This window comes from Pteropus vampyrus, unplaced genomic scaffold (assembly GCF_000151845.1).
Source record: "Pteropus vampyrus isolate Shadow unplaced genomic scaffold, Pvam_2.0 Scaffold141, whole genome shotgun sequence".
Taxonomy (NCBI): Eukaryota; Metazoa; Chordata; class Mammalia; order Chiroptera; family Pteropodidae; genus Pteropus; species Pteropus vampyrus.
The window spans coordinates 3,230,433-3,240,528 of NW_011888922.1; positions in this window are offsets into that span (position 1 = coordinate 3,230,433).

The following is a 10,096-nucleotide window of genomic DNA, read 5'->3' on the forward strand; positions in this document are numbered from 1 at the left end:
AGGGACCTTGTCCGTCTTTGTCATGCTGTATCCCCAGTGCATGGCACATACTCCAGGCTCCATGAATGTATGAGTAAATAAAGAATGAATGACCCAGCAAAATAGCCCTCATACCTAGAGCCAGCACTGTCTGTGTAGGACCATGTCACCTTCAGAGCCAGATCCAAGGCCCTGCCCCAGAGCAATGACCAGGACAGTGTATGCCACTGGTTTCCACATATAGGGGAGAAAGTAGAGGCCTGGAGTGGGTTCAGAGGGAGGGGCATGAGAGAGGGTTCTGGAAACCACAACCAGGGAGGATGATTGGGGGAGGTGGAGTGGCAGGATGCTGTTATCCTGGAAAAGACTCCAGAGGGCTCTGCTCGTTCATTCATTCAAGCTTTTCTGAATGGTCTTCCCATGCCACACTCTGTGCTGGACGCAGGGGCACAGAGATGAATTCACTCTACTCCTGTCCCAGTGAGCAAGAGACAGGGCTAGACCAGACAAGAACCCTCCCCACATTGCTGTGAATGGGCCTGGGAACCCAGACCAAGATAGGTAGTAGATGGACTACAGAGATTGGGCAGGGGCACAGGGATGCCCTCATTTCTGACTGAGCAGCCAGGAGGATGGTGGTAGTACCACAGAGATGGGGAAGACAAGGAATACCCAGAAGAACATAGGTGAGCCCAGAGAATGTCTGTGTGGGACATGTGGTCAGACTTCCAGAGAGATTTCAAGAGGATCAGATAGATGGGTCAGGTGATCCACAGAGGGCTCCAGGCTGAGGATAGAGCCTTGGAGACTGTCAGGGTAAAGATGGTTCTGATGCCCCCTTGAAGCACGAGTGGGGAGAAGAGTTGACAACTCTGACTGAGAGGAAGCCCTCCCCAGGGAGCCCAGGCCACTTCCTCCCTCTGCTTGGAGAGGTGATAGATAACGGCTGACCTCAAGCCTTGTGGCAGCAGGGCCTCCCTGCTTAGCTGAGCAGCATACGAAGGAAATAACTTTATTAGCTCGTGGATGAAAAACAGGAAATGAACACCGTAACTCGGGCACCGGCCAAGTTTCACTCACATCTAGTTTCTAGGAAACAGTTATGTAGCCACAGACTAGGTTGGGGTTTTCTCAGCCAAGTCTTTCTGGAAACGCCATGCTTTTCTCAGGAAAAACCATGTCCTGTTACTCCTTTTCCCCAGGCTAAGGGGTAATAGTGAGAAGAGTTCCCCACTTCCCTAACCCCCCCAACCCTAACAGGCTTCTAAGAGACCTGGGGTTAACAATGGCTGATTTTCTGAGTACCTATTATGTGTTATAGGTAGAAATAAATTGAATACATCAGTAATCACAATAACAAGGTGAAAATTGTTAAAGTAAAAAAAATTTAGCTCTAAGAACACAGAAAAGTTGAAAGTCAAAGGATGGAACAGACAAGTATTAACCAAAAGAAATCTGCTGTAGCCAGATTAATATCAGGCAAAACAGACTTGAAGAGAGAAGCATTACTAGAGATAAAGTGTGACATTACAAAATGATTAAAGATTCAATTAACCAGGAAAATATAAAACTGATTTATCCACACATAATAACATAACTTAATATATATGTAATATATATATAATATATATAATGGGAAATCTATCAGGATTTGATAGATCATGTAAAAAAAAACTATCAGTAAGACTTTAGCAACCTAATGCATGTATACAGAACCCCACATCTACCGATTGGAAAATAAATTCAATATAAAGTATATATGGACCACCTTTGCACACTGATAATGCACCAGGCTATAAAGCAAGTATCGACAAATTCCAAAGAGTCAATTTCATTACAAACTATGTTTTCTGATCACAGGGCTCAACATTAGGCAAATCTATAAATGAACTGTTCTTTATTAACAGATAAAAGGGAAAAATTTAGAATTCTTTCAATAAATAAGTAGAAAATATTTTAAAATTCAATATCCATTCATGGTTAAAAATAAAACTCGTAGCAAATTAGTAATATAAACAAACTTTCTAAATATGATATCTACCCAAATCAAAATGAAAAACCAACCATACAGAAAACATCTTACTCCACTCTGAAATGTTAAAAGTATTCCTTTTAAAAACAGAAATAAGATAAGGATACCTACTACTGCCATTTCTATTCAACATTGAACTAGAAGATCCCCAAAACACAATAAGATGGAAAAGGAAATTATAAGGTTGAAAAGAAGAAACGAAATTGTGCTATGATTTGTATTATGACTTAATATGATTTTTTGCATAGACAAGCAAAATGATCTACGGTCAAATTATTAGATTTAATAATAGAGTTTAGCAATTTGTCTGATGTAAAATCAATATACAAAAGCCAATTGCATTTCTATATACCACCATTTTCCCATTTTTTCAGTTAAAAAATGCACTTTAAAAAGGATACAACTTTACTAGTAATAAAAAATGCAACATATCTGAATAAAACTAACAAAATATGCGCAAAATTGTTAAAACTTCATTGAAAGACATTAGTGGAGAACTAAATGAACAGATGTACACCACTTTCATGAACAGGAAGGCTCACTATCTTGAAGATGTTATTTCTCCCCACATTGACCTATAGTTTCAGTGCAATCCAGACAAAACTCCCAAAGACTTTTCTCATTGAGAAAAAACTCAGTTTGGGTTTGTTTCTCCTGTTGCCTCATGATTAGATTCATATGGAAGGAAAAGATCCAGGACAGGCTCCCACTGACCAAAGATGGTATCATTTGAACATCAATTGACAATAATGGCAAATAGATCAACATGCATATAAATTAAAAACTTTATAAAAATACTTCTAAAAATCCTTATTGGTCACCTTTGGAGGATACTAGAAAACTAAGTTATTACTATGAAAACTGTCAAGTAAAGAGAAAGACTCAAACATTTATCTTGACTTGCTATTTAAACTGTACCTCAGGGAAATGAACCAGTGTAGTAGATGGAAAGGAAGTTTTTGTTTTTGTTTTGAATAAAGGAATTCTAGCAAATAAACAAAGAAAGAATAATAAAGTTAGGATATCACCATTTTACATTTCCTTAGAGAATGCCTGATTACAAGATAGGAACAGGAAAAGTACAAGATGTACCTGGAACATCTTGTTATGTCAGGAAGTAAGGAAGTAGTCAAAGAATGATGAGGACTTTTCAAAAGGATACAGGAGCCAAAAGCAATTTGAACATCAAAATAAATACTGATAGTAAGAGATTATAACTCATTGAATAAAACAGAAAACTATAAGTTCCTACTGATATAAACAAACGAATAAATAGAAAGTCGGATGAGAAATGAGATATTTGCAGAGTTTCAAAGCATCTACATAAAATCACAGTATCTTCACTGTGAAGACTAGTAGATGTTACCTTACTTATCATCAGAGATGGGACTGATCAAAATTGCACACCACTTGAAGGTGCAATGAGAAAAATATGGTCACTTCTGTGATATTCCTGCTAAAGATGCATAATAATGAAGAAATGTCAGACAAACTCAACCTGCTGAAGAGCTACGAAATAATTTCCAAAATGTCAAGGTCCTAAAAAGTCAAGTAAAACTTGAGGAACTTTTCCACACTGAGAGAGACTAAAAAGACATGACAATTAAATAGGGTGTGTATGTCTGAACCAGACCCTACAGCAACAAATGACATTACTAGGGCAATTGGTCACCTGAATAGGGTCCAAGGAGTAAATGATAGCAGTGACTCCATGTTCACCTCCTGTTTGATGCTTGTACTGTGGTTATAGAGAAGACAGTCTTCGTTAGTAGGAAACATTACAGATTCGGCACTTGGGGTGGGGGGATGGGGGTGGGGGTGATGGGAAACCAGGTCCACAACTTACTCTCAAAACGTTCACAGGAAGGAAAGTTCTTTGCAACCTACTTACAATTTTTTGTGTTTGTGATTGTTTCAAAATTTTAAAAAATCTTCAGAGACTCAATCAAAGACAATGTCTGAATCTTCTTTTGGATCCCTATTCAAGCAAACACTTTATATACATATGTAAAAACACAACCAGGGAAATTTAATACATTGGATATTTGATTAGACTAGAAAATCAGTTTTTCGAGGTATAAAAGTTTTTATCTTTTAAAGAGTGATAATATAGACCTCAAAGACTTATTGTGAGGGTCAAATGGGATGACATTTGTAGAAGTGCCTGGGATGTAGCAGGCACATGGGTGGCTCTCAGTAAATATTAATGTTCTCTCCTCCAGTTTCCAAAAGCTTCTCAGGGAGAGGGGAAGCCCATCCCTGCTACCTAGCAGTTTGGGAGCTCCTTGAGAGCAGAGTCATGTCATATACTGCTTCACTCCCCCATGGTGGTGCCTGCAGCTGTCCCATCAGCATCACTATGTCTGAGATGAGTGACCCCTGAGAAAGGGCAGCCTGACACCAAAAAAAAAAAAAAAAAAAAGCCAGTCACCTCTGAGAAAACCATGGGAGTCTCCTCTCTCATGTCATGAAGCAAAGTCTTGACCCTCAAGAAAGGAACGAAAAGGACAGAAATCGGACTTCTCAGTGGGCGGCCGGGCATGTTCTTATTCCCTTTCCCCCTCTTTAGAGTCTGGCCCCATTGAGAATTGGGAATGTTTATTTGTTTTATTTATTTATATTTTTGGTGGGAAAACAGAGTAGGATAAAATATTTCCTTGTGTCTGGAGAGCTATTTTGAGCCAGGCCAGCCGGGTGATGCTCCTGGTGATGGACGCTGGCTGACCCAGGCTGGGCCCCGGCCTTCCGGCCTCTCTCCCTCCCAGGCCCTAGAATCTTGGCAGCAATACAGTCTATGGGAGCCGGGGTTCTAACCCCAGCCCAGTGACTCATCCAGTGTGATCTTAGGGAAGGCTTTGGTGCTCCTGAGACCTTATCTGCCAAAGGGGAGACTGAGGCCTGTGCTGTCTCTTCTAGGGATTTAGATAGGGAGACTCAGATTGGGATATGAACATGCTGTAGAGATACTGAGGGTATGAAAAACAATAGGACTGCCACACAACCTGTCCCGCTCAAGATCCCAGAGGTAGAAGAGACCTGACTAAAGGCTCCTCAGAACCCTGCTAGCTTCTACACATCAAGCAGCGCCCCTTCTTGTCCATCACCATTTAGTGGCCACGCTGTACTTCTGGAGAGCAAATATGATTTGGCCCCAAACTTGCCTAATCCTTTATCAGCCTCCCACTGCTCCTTAAAAGAAGCCCATCTCCACCTGAGGTCTGCAGGCCCCACCTGAGCTGGAAGCCCCCTTCTGTGCCCGCCCTAACCTCTTTTTTGTTTTCTGAAGCCAGGCTGGCCTCTGTCTGCTCCTTAAAGTGCTGACGAGTCACCCAGGAGTTTCACATGCTTCATCTTATTTCACTCTCACCAAGACCTTCAAGACAACTGTTCCTCCAGGGCCAAGGGTTGGGCGGAAGTGATGTTTGTAAATGTGCCTGCCACACAATAGGACCTTAACAAATGTTGGTTTTCTTCCTTCCTTATGAAAACACACCCTCTTTTCTTTACAAACCCCCAATGGCATCCACATAAATCTCAGTCCAGCGGCTGCTACTGTAGGGCGGGCTTAGGGGGTGGGTGGGACAGGAAAGCCAGCGGGCCAGGCCTCCAGGGTAGGAGGCTCCTAGGAACTCCGATCTCTCTTGCTTCCTCAGCCTTCACGGTGGAGCAGGGAAGCTATGGAACGAGCTCCCCACATCCTCACTGGAGGTAGGGCTCTGTCTCCTACAAAAGGCCAGAGGAGGGTGCTCCTGAGGCAAGTCTCAGTGGGAGGAAAGAGCAACTTGAAGGGGAAGCAGGAGCAGATAGAAGAGAGAGTCCCAGAGGAGAAGGAAGTGCTCCCAAGAAGAGTTTCTGGAACCTCTGGACAGCCCTGGGGAGGCGGGTGGCTGGGATAAGGAGAAGGAGGAATCTTGGAGTCCCAGCAACCAGACCTGGAAGTCCTTAGGGCTCCTCCAGACCCTTGCTCTTAAATGCGGTCCAAGGGCCAGCAGCAGCAGATTCTGGAAGCTTATTAGTAAAGCTGAATCTCAGGCCCCGCCCCGGACCTGCTAAATCAGAATCTGTCTATAAACAAGATCCTGGGGATTTACAAGCAGGTGAAAATCTGAGCACTGTTAGTGACAATGTCATGATCTGTCATGACAATGTCATGAGGCCCTGAGAGGAGAAAAACTCTACCCAATTTTTCTACGGTGAGTCGGTGACAACACTAAGCCTGGAACCCAGCACTCTCAGCCTCAGCCAGGATCCTAGGACTAGTTCTGTCTCATCCTGGCCCCCTACTCAGGAAGCTGTCCTCCCTCTGTGGGAGTGTACAGAACAGAAAGGGCTGAAACTGGGGTAGAAGGAACCTGATTGGGGAGTTAAGGGACCTAGAGTCTGGTCCAGGCTCTGTTACCAGCTGAAGGTATAAGCCGTGCTCTTGGGGCCTCAGTTTCCCCTGTGGTTCTCTGAGATGGAGTGGAATAGGCAATACAATCAGGCAGTGTAGTCAACCACATTTATTTTCTAACAGCTGCCTGATAAGGCAGGCAGGCCAAGAAATATCATCCCCATTCTATAGATGGAGAAACCAAGGCCTGTTAGGCAGTGGCTTACCCAAGGCTGCCATCCCCAGCGGCCCTGAACTGTTCTGCACAGTCCGGGAGACTCTGAAATGTGCTCCCTCAACCCAGCCCTTCTCTCTAATAGTTCTTGGAGCTCCTGTCAGTTATCAGAGGCCCTGGCTCGGCTGACAGCCAGCGTGTCTGCTGCTGATGCTTAGATGCCCACATTCCTGGGCTGTGACAGGGATCCCAGGCTGGGGGCACCCAGAAGGGTTCCGCTTGGCTGAAACCTCTGGGGCCTGGCTGTCTGGGAGTGTCAGGAAGCAAAGAACTTTCTCTCCTCACCCGGGACGAGAAAGGCAAGAATGAGCTAGGGGGTCACTGGCTGATCAGGGAAAAGCTATTGGAGCAGCAAGACTGAAAGACCTCAGGCCAGAAAGTCAGACTGGATTTTTGTCTAAGCTTTGATATTTCTTAGCTGTGTGACTGGGGCATCCACCATTTCTGACTCTCAGTTTCTTCATCTATAAAGTAACACAGCCTGGTACATATGTAGTAAAACTGCAGTGTAACCCTGCTGAAGCCAGGGACACTCAAGGTTCAGTCTCAGAGTGGCATTGGATTTAAGAAGTGCACCTAAACAGATAAAGCCACAGAAAAATCCATTCCTCACTTGATGCTCTTGATGAGAAAAGTGAATCTAAACAAAGTCCACATAATACTCTCATCTCAGAAGCCGCTTTCTTCTCTTGTCCACTTCTATCCTGTGCCTGGTTTGGCTCCATTCTCCTCAAACACCCTGAAAACTCCTCCAACCCCAGACTATTAAGCTCTTTCTCATCTTCCCTCCTCCCTCCCCTCAACCCCAATACTTTATTATGTGGATCAACTTGGCCTCCCATCCAGTGATAGGGAAAATAAGGGTGGTAACTACAGGGTCCCTCATAGGATTCTCTTTGTCAGGATGAGGATCCTGCACAGTGACCTGGGTCCATCCCAATTACTACTATATTTAAAGTTGTGAAAGAACAAAAATGATTAACATATGAATATTCAAGGACTTCTGCTAAGCCCCACCTACTAATAAGGCTGCCTTTCTCCAGTTTCTTCCCATCCTTACCTTCTAAGGACAGTCTTGCACTGCCAGGTAGAATCTTTTACTTTGGGAATAGAGAATGCAGTCAGAGGATAAGCAGAGAAGAACCTCATCAGAGGGTGGTAGGGAGGGGAAATAACTTGGCAAAAAAGATTGTCTGTTTACTTTATTGAGAATACATGAGGGAGATTTCACTACTGCCCAAGATGTAAAAAACTGGAAAGAGTGTTGCTCTCATCCTCACAAGAAAAAGCCAAATAAACTACAAATTAAAACTTTTCTTGAACTCTTCAGAGATCTGACGTTGGGGGACAATTAAGTACCGTGAAACCCCAGGAGCGACAGGCATCTCCAAGGAGAGATTGGCTCACCTGTGACAGAGCCCAGGAAGAAGAGGCACTGGCCACCATACAAGCAGATAAGAAGAAAACAACTAGGCATTTAATAATTGCTAGCAGCCAAGTGTTGGCTAGCATGACAGTATAGAGCCCCAGACTCAACTGAGTTTTAACATAATTTTAGGCTCTTTTTCATGGACCTCTTACAGATATTCATGACAAAGATTGGTGAGAGATTGTAGGAAGCTTTGGAAGTGCAAATGTGCAGGAGGGCTTCAGTAACTACTAGAGGAAAGGTACACAGTGCTGTCACTCTCCCAAGATCCTTCTCTCATATGAAACAAAACCTTTAAGCTACTTGGGCAGAGGAAGCAAATCTCGTTGTCCCCAAGGGCATAGGCAAATCCAATTATTGGTGAGAGAAGGATAAAAGAAAAATCTTTCTATCCAGTAGAGGGCAGGAAACTGTCTCAGGCCTATAATCCTAAACTAATGCCACTACACATCTCTTATTGCTGGACGAGGCAGGAAATCCCATCCTGTGCAAACTCACCACAAACAGAAGGTAGAGATTGGCTTCCATGGGGAGGAGGGACAGGAATGCTAAGGAATTCCCAGTTCTGAGGTCCAAACTCACAGTGCTGCCTAAGACCAAGGCTGGAATGCAATAAAAAAAACACCTCCCTGCACCTACAATGAGCCTCACGAGCACTGAGTAACAAGCAAAATCAGTCTACTACTCAGGAAGGAGCAAGAATGTGGACAGAGAGTCCTTTTGTGGTGAAGGGGTGCAGGGATGGCTGAGGAGGGATCACTGAGAAAAATCCCCCAGCATCCTAGTTCCAATCCTAAGTACAAGGCAGTTCTAGAGGAATTTGAAAACTAATATACTGAAGACAACCATACTAACAATGAAACCCAAACCCAGCTCAACTCCCAACTAGATCAACCCAATCCCACATGCTAATAATGGTCTGACAGAACAGGAGACATGCCTATTCCCAGGAATAAATTCTATTTATCTCGGTCTCTACTATTCTATATATAATCTCTGACATTCAATAAAAAATACAAGAGACATCAAAAAAGCAAGAAACAAATGTCCCATTGCCAGAGACAAAGCAATCAATCAAACCAGACTCAGAAATTATTCAGATGTTGAAACTATCAGAAAGGGACTTTAAAACAACTAAAAGTGATATGTTATAGAATCTACTGGAACAGGTGGACAATATGAAAAATAGGTAAAAGAGTTTCAGCAAATAGGTGAAAACCATAAGATTGAGTCTAATGAAAATCCTAGAAATAAAAATCACGGTATCAGAGATGAAGAATTCTTTCAGTGGTTCATCAGTAAACTAAACATGGTGGAGGAATGAATTAGTGAAGATAGTCCAGTAGAAATCACCAAACAAAAACTCAAAGAAAACAAGTGACAAAAACAAACAAATAAAAATGAACAGAGAATTCAGGAGCTGTGACACAATATCAAACGGTCTAACATAAGTATAATTGGAGCCACAGAGAGGGGAGACAGAAAGTGTGTGTGTATGTGTGTGTGTGTGTGTGTGTGTGAGAGAGAGAGAGAGAGAGAGAGAGAGAGAGAATATGAAGCACAGGAACTATTAAAGAGATAGTAGTTGAGAATTTTCCAAAAATGATGGAGAAAGCCCACACATGAACCCACAAATTCAAGAAATTAAGAGAGCATTCGAAGAATAAGTATCAAACAAAGCAGACTCTAGATACCGTGTATTCAAAACTAAATATAAACAGAAAATCTTGAAGGGGGAAAAATACAAATTACTTAAGGTGTAAAGATAAGAACTACAGCCAGCTTCTTGGATGAAACAATGCAAGCTAGAAGACAATTACGAGATACCTTTAAATATCGACAGAAAAAACGACTGTTATCCGGAAGTCTTCCCAGTAAAAAGTATCTTTCAAAAATGAAAGCAAAATAAAGACTTTTTCAGACAAACAAAAGCTGAGAGACATTATTTCCAGATGACCAGAGCTACAACAAATGTTAAAATAAGCTGAGGCAGGAGGAATATAATACCAGACAAAAATTTAGATATACACAAAGAAATGAGTAGCTCTA